This window comes from Aedes aegypti, chromosome 2, assembly GCF_002204515.2.
Source record: "Aedes aegypti strain LVP_AGWG chromosome 2, AaegL5.0 Primary Assembly, whole genome shotgun sequence".
In the NCBI taxonomy this organism is placed as follows: Eukaryota; Metazoa; Arthropoda; class Insecta; order Diptera; family Culicidae; genus Aedes; species Aedes aegypti.
Genome location: NC_035108.1, coordinates 318,924,270 through 318,943,328, shown reverse-complemented (window position 1 = coordinate 318,943,328; position 19,059 = coordinate 318,924,270). Strand labels below are relative to the sequence as shown.

The 19,059-nt window shown below is 39.1% G+C and overlaps 1 protein-coding gene across 1 annotated transcript in view; it reads right to left on the bottom strand.

The window, feature by feature from the left end:
* Positions 1-19,059, bottom strand: part of LOC5568887 (netrin receptor unc-5) — a 472,574-nt gene that overhangs the window by 420,262 nt on the left and 33,253 nt on the right. The window contains exon 2 of the mRNA XM_021845790.1: positions 17,924-18,333. The gene's annotated coding sequence lies outside the window, so the exon portion shown is untranslated. The remainder of the gene's footprint in view (positions 1-17,923; positions 18,334-19,059) is intronic.

Below are 19,059 nucleotides of genomic sequence, written 5' to 3'. Positions count from 1 at the left end.
TCACAGGTTAGTTCGGTGGAATATTTATACACTCGCATTGTATGTTATTATTCATCACATGCACGCATATCGCCTCCACTTTTGTACGTAGAAGGCCTTTTCGCGACATCTCATAAGTGAAATGTTGCACATACAAAGCCTCCAGGTGATTTCGTTATACGTACATTTTGGTTGTCTGGGTGCTAATAGGACGATCGTCAAAATTAAGAGGTAACAGATGGCTCTTTTTAAAGTACCGGCAGGCTCTGCCAGCCCCGAAAATATGCGTTAGATTTTCGGCGTAAGAGATCCCAGGCTGCTGTGACTCGTTGACACTCGCTGAACTTGTGTTGTAGCGTTTCACACCCCGCATCACAGTGTGGGCAGTCACTACTATCTGCACGTCCAATACGCCTGAAGATATTCCTGTGTTCGACTTTCTCATTTACCAACATATATAGTTGGCTTTTCACTTTGTATTCAAGTTGTCGCATTCCAATATTCTTCCAGCATCTCGTCCAGTTGATGTGTGGGTATTTCCTTTCTACCCGAGGAATATCAGTCAAACTTACATGGTATTGATGTATCGCATAGGCGGAAGGGTGCTGTTGTAGTACCACAGGCAGCTCGCAAAAGTTTTGGTAAATCAGTCTTACATCTGGAAAATCAGCAGGAATAGTCGGAGTTGGATTTGCATGAAAAATCAGAGATTTGTAGAAAGGCAGTACATCAATCTCTTTAATGTGTCTGCTGATGTGTAAGGCCTTGCATTTTAGTGCTGGAAGTTGCAGTTTAAGGCCACCTTTTTCAAGGTTGCGAGCAAGTCGTTGTATCGCTATTCGTGCAGGTGTTCTGGCCCACAGAAACGATCCTATAGCAGCAGTTATTTTGGCTATGTGAACGCTATTTGGAGGCAGGATAGATGAAACAAACCAAATTTTGGGTGTCATGTATGTGTAAACAACTACTACTTTCTGGTGAAGTGTTAGTATACGAAAAGATTGTAGCCATACATGTTGAGCAAAGCGGCTGACGAGAGAATCCCAATTTAATATACGCCTAGGATTTTCAATTTGTCTACCGTTTGAAGCCAAGGAATGTCCAACTGTCCTCTATTAACTAAACCAACATCCATCGACATGGTTTTCTGCCAATTGATTTTTGCTCCAGAGATTATTTCAAATCTCTTGAAATGTTCTCTCATATCTACGATCTGCTGAAGCGAAGAGACGATGACGGTTATGTCGTCGGCGTAGGCAACGATAAGGTCGTTCCCACTGATACGTTGAAGTTGTTGAAGTAAGGGATGCAAATAGAGAACAAACAGGTGCATGCTCAGCGGGTCACCCTGTCTAACCGATCGTTGAATCGGGAATGGCGCAGACAGATGCCCGTTAACCATTAGACGCAATGATGATACATTGGCAATGTGCGTTAGTAGTTGGACAAATTCGGGATTTATCCCGAGCGAGCACATGGTCCGATGTAGAAACGTGCGACGAACTCTATCGAAAGCATGGTCAAGATCAAACGAGACAAGCTTTGCTCTCTGTTTGTTTTTGATCAAATATGCAATGCGATCTTTGAGAGAAATCGTGGCTTGGTATATGTTACCATCGGGGTTAGCACACTTTTGAACGTCGCTTATTATATGATGTTGTCTCATTACGATTTCAAATCTTGCTTTAAGTATTCTAGCAAGTTGTTTGTAGTCGTAGTTCAGTAAAGATAGGGGTCTGTATGCTCGGATGGAATCGTCCGAACCCTTTTTCTTTACTAATACGATCACTCCATCTACGAAATCTGGAGGAAAATTTGACTGTATTGCCTCGTTGAGCACCAGATTTAGTTCTCTGTGTATGACATCGAAGGAGCGCTGGTAGAACTCTTTCGGGATACCATCTGCGCCCGGAGATTTTCTTGCCGCACCAGATTTGATCGCAGCGAAGATTTCGGCAGTGGTGAGTTCTTGCATACATGCTTCGTTCGCTTCATCTTGCACTGGAATGACTCTATCACATCTATATGTTTCGTCGACGACATCATTGTTGGCAGTTTCAGCATACAAGTGTGTGAAATATTCTAACACATGATTTTCAATTTGTTCGGAGCTCTCCAGGACTTCGCTCCGCTCATTTCGCAGTCGAGTTATCGCCGTTCTTTTCCTTCTGCGTCCTCCCAGCTGGAATGTTGACGGAGGTTCCCCCGATATGTAGGTTTCGTTTATTTGGATAAACATCTGTGAGAATCTGCGTTGAAAAGCCAACATACTGGCCTTCAGTCTGTTGATGGTGGGCAAGAACTCTGGGTGTTGGTAATATCCGTTGTAGGCTTGATTCAGCTGCGAATACAGCCGTTGAGAGTCGCAATGAAACTCGTTGAAAGCAGCTCTTGATTTCCAGCGGAAAAATTTGAGAACTTGGGGTTTAGCATACCGCTGCCACCACAAAATCCACGATTGGTAATTCCGCTTTTGTCTCGTCCAATACTGCCATCGGATTTTGAATTCCTCGATGTTTTCTGCGGTTAGGATATGAGGCCGAAGAGACCGGAATCACTTGCTCTCAACCTCTCCCAGACATCACACAGCTGCAGTTGTCGTACGGTTGCATGTAGTGAAGGACTCATATTGTATCCCGTTGCATCTTGCTGTCGAAGAACACAATTGAAATCACCTCCGAGAATGACGTGATCTATTCGATGCCGAAGATAGTGAGCAATAGTTGTGTTGAAAAATCGCTCTCTCTCCCCTCGAGCAGCAGACCCCGAAGGAGCGTACACACAGGCGAGGGTGGTATTGTTTACGCGTAGTGATGTTAGACGGCTATCGATGCTCTTTTCGACGTGGCTGTATTTTATATACTCTTTGAGCGCTATCGCTGTGCCCCGTCTCCCGTGATCTACGTTACATATTACGGTGTAGCCAGGAATAGTCAACTTATCATTATCGACCTCCTGTAGAAAAGCAATGTCCAATTCCATGGTTCGAAAAAATGTGCGCAGGGCATCCAGTTTTGTAGTGTTCGTGATTGTGTTAATATTGATAGTGGCAAAGTTGTAGCTGGTGAGATCCATTATAGATGTTTATCGTCATCTTCCATTGCTTCGTGATCGTCTGGTTTCAATTTTTGTTCGACCGTCGAGAGGTGCGCCTGCTGGTTAAAGAAGCGGTAGAGTCATCTGTTTCTGTACCAACGTGTTTACGGCCTGATATTAGCAACGACCCTTCGTCGCTCATCGAGGATTGAGGACCGAGATTTTGAGGTTGTTTGAAGAGTGTTTCCTTGGTCTGCTTGCTTGCAGTACCCACGGAACCAACATGTTTTGGAGCCGTGAGCGATGGTGTTGGTATTTGAGCAGATTTTTTCCCAACGGTTTGCCATGCAGAAGACGTTGAAGGAGTATCACCACCCGGCGCCGACTGGTTGCCCCCTGCCTGCTTCTGTCCCTCTACCTGTTTTGAAGCGCTTCCTTGTTTAGAGGTAGTCGTCTGTCTTGGTAGCAGCTTCGAACCGGCCGATTTTCGCGCCACATTCGCGTACGATTTCGAATTTTGGTCAGCTGAGAGTTTTTGGACCAACAACTTTTTGTTTTGTATGCACGATATACCGGAGTGAGCAGACTCGGTACAATGGCGACACGTGAGCTGCTGGCCAAAAAACGACACATTGGTCGTTTCTCCATCAATAGTAGCATACGACGGAATGTTGCGTTTCACAACCATTTTGGCGATTCGCACCCCGGTCGGATAACCACCGAAGCGGTAGTTCTCTCCCCACATCTGTTCGTATATTGAGAGTACTTCGCCATAGTCACGAAGAAACTCTGCTATTTGAGCATCGGTGATATCTATGGGAAGATCATACAACTTCACCTCCACCGCTCCGTCTTCCATCTTCAGCCTGAGCCTGTATAGCTTGCCATCGGATTCGATGTCGTGTTTGTCGTCGTGCTGCTCCACTACTCTTTGAGCCACTGAGAGGTCGCTGGCCGTGATGAATGCGCAGCCTAGCGTCCTGCTGCATTGAATTCATTTAACCTCTTCATGAGACATCCCAAGTACTGTTCCGATGAACTCGTGCAATTCTTCGAATGACGGTTTTTTCTGTACGTTTGCATATTCAATGCGAAACGTATTTTCGCGACGCCTCATCTCCGAGTTTTTCGCGGAATTACTGGCCCGGCGATACCAGAAGAAACAATAAAACTCGGAGGAAATAGAAACTTGATAAATAACCCGTAAACGACTCCCGTGAATACCGAACACATCCACTCAGTTTGGAAGTTGAGCACTAACTGTTTATTACTCATACCCAAAAAAAAAATGGCTTACATAAGTAAACGGAGTATAGTTTTGATTCTTGATCCTACAACTACTCCTACTCCATGTACTTAAAACTTTGTCTATTGATCGTCTTGAATTATGGCAACCATCCGTATAAGTATACTGAGATTTAATTTAATTTGCTCTATTCGCTCTGGCTGCAATTTGTCCATTCAACGTCATTCACATTATGAGACAAGCCAATAGAAGCATAAACCTAAGAATGCTAATGTCGCTGCTGTTCGTGTGACCAACATCTAGTTTGCTGCGATGTGACAGCGTGAGTACCGGGCCTCAAAGTGTCAAAGGCCAAAACAAAACATTCTCTGTTGCGTGGGATCGATCAATTAATGAAAAATAACAATTAAAGGTAATAATTAGTTAAATCAATTTTATGACAACAGCGCCATTAGCGTTCTACTACTAATATTTCTATTGACAAGCCACACACCTAAGCCATGTGAGTCTTTCTTTTACCAGTTAACCCTCCCTTACTTCCTTCCTTATCTCGAGATCGGGTTAGAAAACCATAGTAAAAGTTGGTATTCGCGGCTAACTCGATGATCCCTTGGATCACAGTTACACTGATTTTGTGTTCTAATACTCGTCGTAGTTCCCGACAGTGAAGCTAGCCCACTCCGATGGAGAGTTCTCCGACGGAGAAATATCTCCCGAAGCCGGTAATATTACGCGTTGTGCTTACTCCGTTGTTGGCCGTTAGAGTGCCGAAATCGGTCTCCAGCAACTTCGGTTGGAAGAAAGGCTTTGGGTTCAGTAGCGCTCCGACGATTCAAACCGGAGATATGCCCGTACTAATCAGAATAGCCCCCGACGAAAATTTCTCCAGCGGCGGTGGATCTCCATAGGCATCGGGATCCGGATAGATCTGCATAGACATCGGGATCCGGATGGGCCTGCGATTCCGGGGGAAGAAAACTTCCGGTTCACAAGTGCCCCGACGATTATATGCCGATTCTGTTTCGCGATCTACTCAGCTAGTCCCCGACGAAGGTTTAGATCTCCGTCGTTGCTTCGGAGCATTTCGTTGCGCACTTCCGCATATCTTGGGCAGTCTGGACAGTGTGGCGGCTCTGCGTGCTCGAATCTATGGAGATACTTGGTATTTTTGGATTTATGACTTAGGGGGGAACCTCTGTGCGTTGGGAGACCACTTAGCGTCCACGTACGGACTTCAAATTTTTACCTGATTATTCTCTTACCAAAACAAGCACTTTTCAATTACGATCATAACATTTTACATTTTCGAAAAAATAAGGGACGGCCTACTTTAAAGTTATCCTTGGGTAAATCCATGCTGAGGTTCTTGAAAGTTTTTGCGAATTTTATTAATGTCATATTAGAGATCAATATCAGAATAAAATATTTGGGATAACTCAAAAGTTTGCTTTGAAATCCTATTTGTTTTTTCAGCCAGAAATCGGTAATATGTCAGGTCACTGGAGCATCTGAGATCCAATCTCCTGCGAACTTGAATATTTTATAAGAAAAAAAAAATCGTGCTTCATTCCGCCAGTGCTGTATTTCTCATCAGTTTTCGCCGTTTTAGAATGCATGCCGGGGCTCCATCAATTTTTCTTGAAGATTATCTCGAACCAATTTCGAAGCAAATAACTAATTACACCAACTTTTCATCAGGTCGATTACCTTATCTCTACTCCAGACGAGCTCAATTGCTCCTTGCCGGCGCCTTTCTGTTTAGTCTAATTTCAACTCGCTCTAACCATCTATGAACTGCAACCTTCAACCGAACCCTCTTTTACACGCCATCCACCGTCGTATCCTTCCATTCTTCCACCCACTATCCAGATTATCGATAATGATTGGAAGGTAAACTTTGGTAACCCAGTTTATATACTTTCAACTGGTCAGGAATACCTGGTGCCAGCACCTATTCCTTTTTCGATTACCAACTCTTTATCAACTCCCGTGTCGGAAAAGTCAGTAAGTGCACTGCCACGTTAACCGATTTCCATTCCCAACACATTCTCCCATCGATTGGTGCTAACTTTGGAGTGAATTGAATCGAATCCTAAATAAATCAGCCACCATTCATTGGCCACAATCGCACGCGCGGAATCAGACGTGAAAAAGGGATTCGAACCCAGCTCCTCCCCCCCAGGCGGATCCGGAGTGGCCAGATTAGAAGGATTCCTTGCTTCAAACCGTCGCGCATTGTACGGCGTACGGTTGTAAAAGCGAGGAGTGTAATTCAATTTCCCGGAAAGCCACTGCACTGCACATATAAATTTTCTTTCGGAAAATTGTGGAGCCAGTGGATGGCTGCGCGAGAAGGGGGTTTACTCAAGTCGGAGTGTTCCGAAATCAAATTTCCGGCGATTTGGGAACCAAAAGACATAGAACGACCACGTGCCAAGCCGTTTAGGGTGAGGGGGGGTTTGCTTTTGGCTTTTCCTCAGTCGCGTTTGATTCAAGGATCAGGACAGGGGAAGGTCGATTTGGTGTCACCAACCAAAACGTGGCGGAAAAGTCGTCTCCGGGTTTGTGTTTTGTTTATTTGTGTTTGGCTTGCCACAATAAATGCGATATCAGTTACACATTATGGATAGTGCAAATATGAACGAGAGCCGCAAAGGGAGACAGGGTTTGCCGGTTTTTGAGTAATTTATCAGTCTCGACCGGCGGCAATGCGTGGTGAACTGGTGAGTCTTGTCTTGGTGTAGAAGTAGGGCCCGCCCAAAGAGAAGTGCGAATCGATTTATGGACGAATGTTTTCCGAGAAATTTCCCGTTTCGTGGAAGGGATCGGTTTAACGTTTGTGAAGTCGAGCAAACAAAATTTATGGTGACTTTGGATAGATGAGTGCGGAACGGATGGTGATTCATGCGTCAGATTCGAGGAATTTGATGAACGATGAGTCATGCTCATCTCGGAGAGAATGCATTGCTTTACAAAATAATATTACCATCTAAAAGAAGGCATATTTTCAATCGACACTAGCTCAAATTGTCACCTAATTTACGTGGATAAATCGTAAGTACGATCGTAAAGTACTACTTAGAAAGTGCATTGAGAATTGAAACACTGAGCCTGCTTAGAGAAACGGCAAACTCGCTCTTGACTGCGTGTGGAAGTGAGCGAGGGAAACGCAATATTCGTATGAATGTTTCCAATACTTGAGAGTACCGTAAAACGGGGTAACATTGATCAGTTTTTGGGATATTTCTTGAATTGTTCATTTGAAAATACAAATGTCGCAAGTTGTATATTTTTAAAACAAGTACTGCCACCCACCGCTCGTGGCTGTATACTGTATTTCGGTTTTCAAAAGATTTAAGTAAGTTTAAATAAATGTGTTATGAGTTTCAATTATTTACCTGACATGGGGTAACACTGATCACTCATGTAAACAACATTCAGTTAAGTTGAAAATATCGTTGCTTACTTAAATCATGGCCCCTGAAGCCAAAGATGAAGACCGAACTCTTACAAACCATTACACATACAAACCGCGCAACACGCCTAAAAGTAGGCAATTTCCTTAGAAAATTCTGCATTCTTAATAGAAGTTCGTTAATATTGCTTAATTGAATAAACTAATAAAAGATTTGACAACGGATATCATTTTTAGTAACAACCGCATTTTCCTTGCTAATACCATTTGCAGAACTCATGTGAGACATGAATCTTCGGTAGTGTCATCCATAATGATAAAAATCATTGATTCAAAAAGTTGACAAATTTACGCATGAACGAAATGCGATTTTCGCAAAAAAAAAAACTCATTTTTATAAGCTTATTAATGTAAGAAGAAGAGGGACCATTCATGCTTTGAAAATATTCCATCAATAAATGAAAATTCGAACTTTTTACGAGAAGGGTCATACCGATCGATATTACCCCGCTGATCAGTGTTACCCCGGATTACGGTACTTAGTAAGTACCTGGGGGATGCGAACTGAAAATCAACAAGCAGCCAGGCTGTTGTCAAACTAAAATTTTCGTAAAAATGATCTGAGTATGCCTAGAAATATACGGTCATGATTTCGTTACGCTAAAAATTGTTATACAATTTATGTAACACAAAAACTGCTTAGCGTTAAAGAAAAGTTGTGCTTGGTCAAAATTATTCATAAATCTTTTACAGCTGTTATAAAATGTGTTTCTAACTAACATACGGCCAGAGACATTCTGATTACATCTATTAATTGTGTTTATTGTCTGTATTGAACTGATGAAGCTTTGTGTGACGTATTTTAAGTGTACACTTTGAATGTGGTTTCCTGCGAGACAAACAAACAAACAAAGGTTCGCACTGGTGGAAAAGATTGTGTTCAATTTGTACGACCTAAATATTCGAGTTCACACCCCCTAGGTAAGTACGTAAAAATACGTCTTCGGATTTCTCTATGTTCCTCCGGCTTTTCCCTCTTGGGCATAACGCCATAATGGTCATTTTGCATAACGGTCATTTGGCAAAGTTTGAAAAATACGTTTTTTTTTTTCAATTTTGGGCTTTTGAAGCGTCGCTTTTAGTTTCTGTGAATTCATTCGTATCGCTTCAAAGGCGATTAATATGTGTGGTCATTTTTGGAGGTCTGGACAGCCCTGTCGTCCTGCTTAGTCGCGCTTAGTCGACGACTAAGAAGCTTTTCTCAGACTTTTTATTAACGCCCTTTGGGACATCAGTTGAAAATTCAAGCTGTATCATCGACCTGAATTAATTTAACTTTGTTGCATATAGATCAGGTGCAACTTAACGCCCTGTGTAACATCAATCTAAATTGTCAAGCTGTATCAACGCCCTGGAGTAATTTGACATTGTCTCAATTAGATCAGTGGCCTTTAACGCCCGGTAGGATACCATTAAATAATTACAAACTATATTAACGCCCTGGAATAGTTTGAACTATGTAGATCAGGTGCATCTTAACGGTCTGAAAACATCAATTCCTAGTTGTATCAACGCCCTGGAGTATTTTAACTTTGTTCTATGTAGATCAAGTGCAACTCAACGCCCTGTATGAAATCAATCGATCAAGCTGTATCAACGCCCTGGAATAGTTTGACGTTATTATACACAGATCTTTTCGAAATCGGGAGCATCTTTATGCCCTGTAGAAAATCAATTGAAATGTCTCTGTATCAACGCCCTGTAGTTATTTGACCTTATTATATATGTATATCAGGTGCATCTTGACGCTCTGTAGGACATCAATCGAAATTTTCAAATTGTTTCAACGCCCTAGACTAATTTGCGAGATCAGGAGCATCTTTACGCCTTGTAGAAAACACAGCGTAACAAAAATGACATTTTTGCGTGTCTCAAAGATTAAATTATGTGTCTCTAATAGATTTGGAGTTGCTGAATATGATGCCATTCTCTGAAATGTTCCAGCACGTCACAATTTTTAGCTACAGGTCGCCAAAGTTGTATAAAACACTGGTTTTATTGATGTTTACATGAAATTTAAAGTACAATTTATCTAACTTTTTTGTAATCTAATCCAAAAAAAATGCAAAATAGGACTTAAACTTTTATTTTGGATATAATTTGATTGAAATTTCACGATTAAATTTCGACTAAACCGATTTTTTCAACATGCTTGCAGTCTCCATAGAAAATTCTTCGTTTCTCTTATATGGCAAATTACAATAATATTCTAAACCATCAAAAAATAATTTTTCCGCATCGAAAGTATTATAAACTCTAATGAAAAGTATTGTTATACACATAAATTTTGAATTCTGTGGCAAATTAAGCAAATAAATTGCCGTACAAGCTGGCAAACTTGCATACAAGTTGGCTGAAATAGTCAATTTTCGCATTTTCAACAGTCAATATTCCAAAAACTAGACGTGCTATGATATTTCTGAAAACGGCAATGGATTCAGCAAGCCTTAATTGAGTGAATAGTGGTATTTTGGTGCAGGAGACAAAAACGTGTTCCGCAGTGAAATCGATCTAAATTTCCGAGCTGTTTAAACGCCCTGGAGTATTTTGACTTTGCCCTATGTAGATCAGGTTCATCTCAACGCTCTGTAGGACAACAATTGAAAATTCCAAGTTTTATCAACGCCGTGCAGTAATTTGATATTGTTTCACGTAGATCAGATGCATCTTAACTCCCTGTATGAAATAAATCAATCCATCTGTGTCCACGACCTGGAGTAGCTTGACGTTATTCCACATAGATCTTTGCGAGATCTGGAACATCTCAACGTCCTGTAGAAAATTAATCGAAATATTCATGCTGTGTTAACGTCATTGAGTAATTTGACCTTATTCCATGTAAATCTGGTGCATCTGGACGCTCTGAGGACATCAATTGTAAATTCCTATCTTTTTCAATGCCCTGGCTCTATTCTTCACAGCTCTTTGCGAGATCTATAGCATATCGTACTCCAGGGCGTTGGAGTAATTTGAGCTTATTTCATGTATATCAGATACAACTTAACGCCCTGTAGGACATTTATTGTAAACTCTAAGCTGGAAACGTTCTGGATTAATTTGACATTTTTCCATGTATATCATGCATGTGACCGCTCTTTAGGGCTTAATTTGATAATTCCAAATTATATCAACGCCTTGAAGTAAGAGTCCACAAAGATCTTGACGAGATTGGAAGCATCTTTACGCCCTATAGCAAATCAATCGAATTTTTCTTGCTGTATCTAACCCCTATGGTTATTTGACTTTATCCTATGTAGATCATGCGCACCTCATAGCCCTGTATAACATCAATCGAGATTGTCAAGCTGTATCAACGCTCTGGAGTAATTTGATTTTGCCTCAAATAGATGAGCTGTATCTAAACGCGTCATTTAATAAAATCATTGCTGTATCAACGCCCTGGAGTAATTTGTCCTTATCCTTTGTCGATTAGGTGCATCTTAACGCCCTGTAGAACTTCAATTGTAAATTACAGGATGTATCAACACCCAGGAGAAATTTGACAGTATTCCAAATAAATCAGGTGTATTTGAACGTCCTGTATCAAATTAAAATTGGTCCAACATCAATTAAAATATAGCTTAATCGACGCCCTTGAGTAATTTGACTTTATCTCACCTATATCTTTGCAAGATCTGAAGGATCTAAAAACCCCTTTGGAAAATCCATCGAAATTTTTCATGCTGCTTCAACACACTGAATTTTTTTTATCTTGTGTTCTGTGAATCAACTGCATTTTAACGCCCTGATTAAGATCAATTGCAAATTCTAATCGGTACATACGACAAATTTGACCTTATCCTAAGTAGATAAAGTGCGCCTTGACACCCTTAATCAATTAAAAATTCCAAGATGTATCGACGCCCTGGAGTAATTTGACCTTAATTCAAAAAGATTAGGTGCATTTTAACACCCTGAAGGATATCAATTGTAAAATACATGCTTCTAAAACACATTATTTTGCGTCTCGAACCTGCGACACCCATATTGTTGAGTTATTGTCCTGCTCCTTTGCTCCTACGGCCACATAAGATGAATAGTATTGGAAAGAAAAGTGACCAATTTAAACCATCACTTTTCGCCGTCATAAAACCTGCAATTGTAGTAGTGAGAAGATTTATGTTTGACTACCTCTTACCACTATATGCAAACACAAAGCACGTGGTATATCTGTCAAAACACTGGATGGCAACACAAAACACAAACATGCCCTGTATTCGAATATAAAACCAATATAGTGCTTATTTAATGCCTGTATGCATCAGGCTTAGAAGCATTAATGATGCTGAAATGCTGGGTTTCTATGCAGCGGAAGTGCGGGTATAAGGTGTGTAAGCATTTGTGGTGCTATTATAATGCATGTACGCATCTATGATGCTGATTAAGGGCTTATTATTAGTGCTTATGGTTACTTGGGTAATCTGACATTGTCTTATGTAGATCATTTGCATCTTAACACTCTGTATCATTTCAAGCTGTATCAAGGCACTGGATTTATGTGACCTTACCCTACATAGATCAGCTGCATATTAACGCCCTTTATGATATCAATCAAAATAGTTAAGCTTCATTAAAGTCATGAATTTTGATCATGTCTCATTTAGGTCAGACCTGAGGACATAAGCTGAAAATTCAAAGCAGTGTCAACGTTCTGGAGTAATTTGACTTTATTATATGTAGATCGGCTGCATCTCGTCGCCCTATAGGGCATCAATTAAATATTTCAAACTTTATCAACGCTCTGAAGTATATTGACCTAATTCCATGTAGATCATATGCATATCAACGCTCTGTATGGTATGAATCAAATTTGTCAAGCTGTATAAATCCCTTGGAGTAAATTTTAGATCAGCTGCATCTTAACGCCCTCTATAACAACAATCGAAATTATCCGAGCTGTATTAACACACTGGAGTAATTTGATATTGTCTCAGTAACTCAGAATCATCTCAAGTAAGTCTTGAAGTTTGATGAGAAACATGAAATTTTTAAGCAGAAAAAAATAATGTACCTAATATGTTCTAAAGACAATCAGTTCGTATTCTTGTTCATTTTGGACCAATAGTTTTCATGTGATAGTGATGAAAATTCATTATCAAGTACGCATCAAAAACGGTATTTGCTGAAATGAGTTTGAAAACCTGCTGTAATGAATAATTAACAAGTCTAAAATCCACTAATAGATCCAACGCCATACTACTATTATAAACAATAGCGTAATATTTTGAAATACAGGGCAATTGTCAAATTTTTTGTACTTTGATATCACTTCAAAACGTGACATTTCATTTTAAAATTAAGCGATATATTTGGTTGAAGTTCGAACCTCTTGTTTAATTGAAAAATAAGGTTCAAACTTTCTAGATGTCCCGCTTTAAGAAACCTTGAGCATTTGTTCGTGAACTTAATTTTTCGATTCTATTTTTATATAAAAAATATAAGGGAATTTATGCATTTTCAGCATTCTAAGCCAATGCCGTGATTAATTTGTAATTTTCTCGGACATACGCAGACAAACTAAATGTTTGTTACGTTTATGTGCTGCTCAATCTTGTCTTGGATCACACAGGCAGGCTTGTTGAAAACTTTTTAGAAACGTTTTTACAATACTTCAAATATCTCATGTAATTGTGATTATTGTCGGCATCCTCGTTTTCTTCTGCAGCCTTTTCCATAAGAACTACAAGTAAATCTGTTCGGCAATTCCACATAAGCCACATTTTGAGGCGTATTTATTTCAATCAATGACATCTCTTGCGAAATTGTTTGTTCGGAAATTGAGAACTCAAATTTGTTTGTCAAATAACAAGTAATAGTAAATTATGTTGTCTTTGAGTTCAAATTGATAACTTAATTTACAGTATCATATTTTTATGAAGTTTATGGTCATAAATCACGGACAATTTTTGGGAAGTGAGTGTTTTGGATTAAACTTATGCTTTAAATAATTTTACAAAATTTAGTATGGCGAAAAGTCAACTTTTTTTATCAACACACACTTTGTTAAAATGTTATTGGAAAGAAGTATGATAACATACTTTGTTATCAATCTGTTATCAATAATGTCTGTCACGGATACAATTATAACCAATTTTGTTATCATTCGGTTATCATTGATAACAGAATATCAAATTGATAACAGTGATAATGAAGACTGCTATCATTTTGATATCATCCAGTAATCCGCCTTTGCTCGGGTAAGGGGTCACCGAAAATTGACATTCATCATTTGAGGGAGGGCGATGGTCTACGAAAGTGTGACAGTGCTTTTATTAGGTAATAAAATGCATGATAGAGGGGAGTGGGGGGTCTAGAAATACCGAAAAATGATGGACGTGAAACTTCCCTAAGAAAAAACTGTGTTAGAACAGCTGCGAAAACTAGGTGAGCAATGGTATTAGCCGTTTGAAATGAACGATTTTCTAAATTTATGGAAACAACATATTTCGTACAACAAAGTAAAAAGTATTAAATCGCTGGTTCTTTCCTCGAGTAAACTGTAAAATGGGATTAAATTTTGGGTAAAAAATCTGGCGGCCGTCCTAATTTTAAGCAAAAGTATGAGTTACTTAGTATGATGATACTCATCATGTTGAAATGAAATAAAAATTGAGTTGAAGCAAATACTCTCCATTTTGAAAAACTGTGTGAATTTTGATCATTTGTCCCTGGTTTTGAAGATATTCCGATGTATCTAGAGGGCTCGACATAATACATATATTTTTTTTAAATTTTTAGGTGTTTCTCCGTTTCACATTTGATTTGGAATGAGCATTGAACACAAACTAAACACGTGCAAATTAGTTCTCATGTGTTTGAAATATATATTAATTTGATACAATTTTCGTGTGAGACTCCCTCATCAACGCCTGGAGGTACAACTGCCCTCTGGGCTATAGCAACGCCCTACTCAAAAGAGAATGACTAAGAAGCCCAAATTTTACGACGACAGGGCTGGGTCTGGAGCAAGGTTTTTATAATGACATGTTTACTGATCTAAGCAGTCAGTGGGTGTGCGGTGTGGTTAGCTGGAAGGTGTAAGGTGGAATTGACAGCTGGCCGGTTTGTGCACACTGTTTCCACGCTACCGTTTATATGTGGTTATTAGGGAATGTTTACTCTAACAAACATAAATACAGTGAAGTGAAAATTTTCTCCAGCATTGATGAGCTAGTTTGTCGTTCATGTAGTAATCCTCGGAATTCCGGTGTGACAATATGTGAATTTTTTGGCAGAACTCTGTGTAAGTTTCTCACACAATCTTTGACCGCATTCCCAAAAAAAATCAGGGCAAGATTCTTTAAAATTCTTTAAAAAAAACTGTGTAAAGAATTGAGATTGTTTTAGTAAGTAATTATCTTAAACCACACTTAGTGTGGAACGACCGATTAACGTACATCAGCTATGACCACGCCTTCATTGATAACATAGTATTAAAAAATGTTATGATAAAACCGTCTAGAGAAACAAAAAATGATTCTAACATTATGCAATGGTAATCCTGATAAACGTGTAAGTATGCTTGCAAACTAATATACTCCATTGCAAACGTTTATTATTAACTGTCTATTCCATTGTGCAATTGTGAAAACAAAAGGTTCAAACGCTTATGCTCTCTATCCATAGAACAATTCTATATGATAAGATTCAAACTTCGAATAATCCTTTACTTCTCCAGCTCAGAGGTCAACTTGCACACTATGACCCAGCTGCAGGAATTATCAGTTTATTCAGGCGTAATTTACTGCAGCCATTAGCAACGTTCACCCTGTTGGAACAAATTTCCATAGATTTGGAAGCTCCTTGTCTCCGCTCGTGCCGTGCGTCGCCAGTATTTAGGTCAAAACTTCCCCTAATAATTCCCGGCACCCTTTAGCAGCCAGTTATGATCTAACTTTTCACATGCAGAGAGAGAGCAACTTATTTATCTTCGTTATAAATCTGCACCCCCGTTTGGAATAGGTCGAATTCCGGTTGCTCACATGGAAATTTTTTTCCAGCCATCAAAATTTATCCTTCTGCTCGGGCTTCCACTGCACTGTGGCTGCCCCGAGTAGGGGAAGATGGTTCGAAATGTCAACTTATGATCAATAGAGTGTCACAGAGAAATTACAAAGTTTTACTAGAAACTTGTAACGTACCGTCGTTGGGGGTGACAATGGGTCAAAAACGGATATGTGCGATTTATTTTTTGAATAACAATCGCAATTTAACTCCAATAAACTTCAAATTTGGTGTGTATGTACCTTGATGGCACATTAACAACTGTTCAAAAAATTAAAGACAAATATTTATTCACAGCGGCACCACAAGTGAATGAAAAATGACCCAATCTCACCCCATAGAGGGGGTGACATTGGGTCACTGTAATTGAAATAACTTGTTTTTGAGAATATGATTTCAAAACCATTCACAACTGAAAAATATTGACAAAAAACGATGCAAACAAGACAAAAAGATATCTAAGATGTTTCACAAGTATGATAAACCCACTTAAAAGAAAGATTATGCTGAAAATTGAAAAGCTATGAGAAAAAATATGTAAACCCAACATTTATCGTCAAGTTTACATAAATTTTCTTGGTTTTCCCCTCAGATTGTCTTCAAAGTCTCATCCCCATTGATATGAAGCCCATTCAGTTTCCCCAAAGGTGTACTGAAACGCAAATAGTTATATTACGGTGCGACATTACTCGATCAATAAATTTCAGGCAGAAGTTGACGTCATAATCCCAGTATTTCAGCGATGAAACTCATGTGTACTTCCGTGCGATATTTCCATAATATGAAAACACTGATAAATAATCAAATTTAGAAAAAAAACACCCTTTTGATGAAAATTTACGATGTTGCTGAGCACGAAACACAGTTGCTGGTTTGAGAAGTTGTCAAAATGCGTTGTATTGTTATTCAATGCACGAAATACTCAAGTAGACTTGTTTGATGTTTCAGAGATGCAGTATTTAGAAATAATAAACACATCTTAATGAAAAAAGAGAACACCCGGCACCGTAAAATGTCAAAAAAGTGGACTTGGAATTTCAATTACTATCGTTCTTGCTTGACCCAATCTCACCCCCATTTTCAATGTTTTAGACATCGTACCGAAACAAATGATTTTTTTGTGGAAAATCAAATAGATTCCGGAAAATACCTATGATGTGTAATGAAAAGGCTTTCAACATTCTACTAATACAACAATAGAGGCTAGAGTACATGCGTGATACTTTGTACAGGAGAAATTTTATGTTGTAAATTTTATCTAGTTTCAACATGCAAGTTCATTGATGTAGTACACAAAAACTACTATTTCTAAAAATGTTTATTGTTATGAATTAAGTGTAATAATATGTTCCCTAACATATGAATTATTAATTTTAGTAATATCAGCGTTATTAGCTGAAATATTTCACAAAACATATTTTTCCGTTTTGACCCAATCTCACCCCCTAGACCCATTGTCACCCCCATCGACGGTAACACAGTGGCTTACAATATATCTTATTGCCAAATCAAATATTTTCCCAGAAAAAGCAGTTTGACGTAAAATATAAATTTTAATGAAGCATTCAAAAATAGTACATAAACAAAATTTCAAATAAACTCACGATCTTCTTCTTCTTCTTTTGCTTCTTAACATTACGTCCTCACTAGGACAGACCCTGCTTCTCAGCTTAGTGTTCTTATGTGCGCTTCCAAAGTTATGAACTGAGAGCTTTCTTTGCCAAAGTTGCCATTTTCGCATTCCTATATCGTGTGGCAGGTACGATGATACTCTATGCCCAGGGAAGTCAAGGAAATTTCCATCACGAAAAGATCCTGGTCCGACCGCGAATCAAATCCAGACACCTTCAGCATGGCTTTGCGTTGTAGCCGCGCACTCGAACCACTCGGCTAAAGAAGGCCTTAAACTCATGATGCGAGGGCGGAAAATAGCTGAATAACCAACGTTCACCATTTATTACTTAAATATGTTTCTTTTCTATACAATGATTGAACAGACTTTTTCCTACCTGGAAAGTACTGTAAATTTTATTAATTTAATTATAAAATAAACTGACCCATTTTACTCCATGAGTGTATATTGCGCAACCTAACCCTAAGCTTTCCTCGAAAGCAATGAAATACCATCGGAGAACCCGACCGTAAAACTATCAAAAACTTTTTTGATGCTCTTATCAACTTACCTCGTTCTTTATTTAATGAGTTGCTCCAACTCCGGCTGGCCACAAATCCGTACACATCGGGTTCTCCGGGACAGGAGATGCCGGTTTGGTTTCTGCCCCCAGCCAACTCCGACTCCGAAGAATGGTTATCTGTTTCGCAACTCTTTGGGAACGAATCGTTCTTCTATTCTCAGTATTCTCTCAAAGGTCGGAATTGGAATGGCAAAGCGATGTACAGCACCAGCATGAGCACTTCCGACGAATCGCGTCCACTTTGTCCTAGGAAGTGTACAAGTCGGATTTATCCCGGTGGCTGGTTGGCTGTCTATATTTATGATGTTTACACAGATGATTAAATATGCACGGAGTTGCCGGAGTAACTGCACTACTAACTGGCGATGCTGATAGATTATGACAGACCAAGGGAATTCCTGCAATTCGGGAGAAAAAGAAAGAAAAATCATCAGCAAACCAAATGTATTTGACTTAGTCAAAGTACTGGAATGTTCCGTAGAAAAACCAGGAAATATTTGAAAGCTCAGAAATAAAATCAGGAAATTTTGAGAGTATGTACATTTTATTATCACATTTGCAGTACATGCCCACAGAACTTGTGAACTTTATCCAAAAAATCAAACCAACTACCAAACATTTTTTCTCGTGATTAAATAAGTGTGTCTCAAATAGAAAAAAAATCTTGCGCAATTCCAAACTGCATAACAAGTTTTTGAGCTTTTTCGCAATTAGTTAGTAATAATGCCGGAACTGACTTCTGAGGTTTTTCAAAATTTTAGATAATTTCCAAATGGGCTTAGAGCCAGGGTCCAATTGAGAAATTTTATTTTCAAAATTTTTGTTTCGTCATTGTGAAAAACGTTTTTTGATTTCTTCCTGCAAATCATGCCATATAATTTTCATAGCAGGATTGCAAGTGCGTTGAAATTGCCTTCTCCTCACGTTTTTAAAACGGATCAAGAGTTTTAGATCATCGTCTCTGATCATGGATTCAAATTTTACTTCAAATTTTGGAATTGTAATGCTCCTGACTTCAACAATGGAATTTATTAAAGTTTCAAGAGCATTGTCAATATCATGTTTTGTTTGCAAAGAAATGTTAACATCAAGATAAGAGTCAATGTATTTTTCATAAATATTCC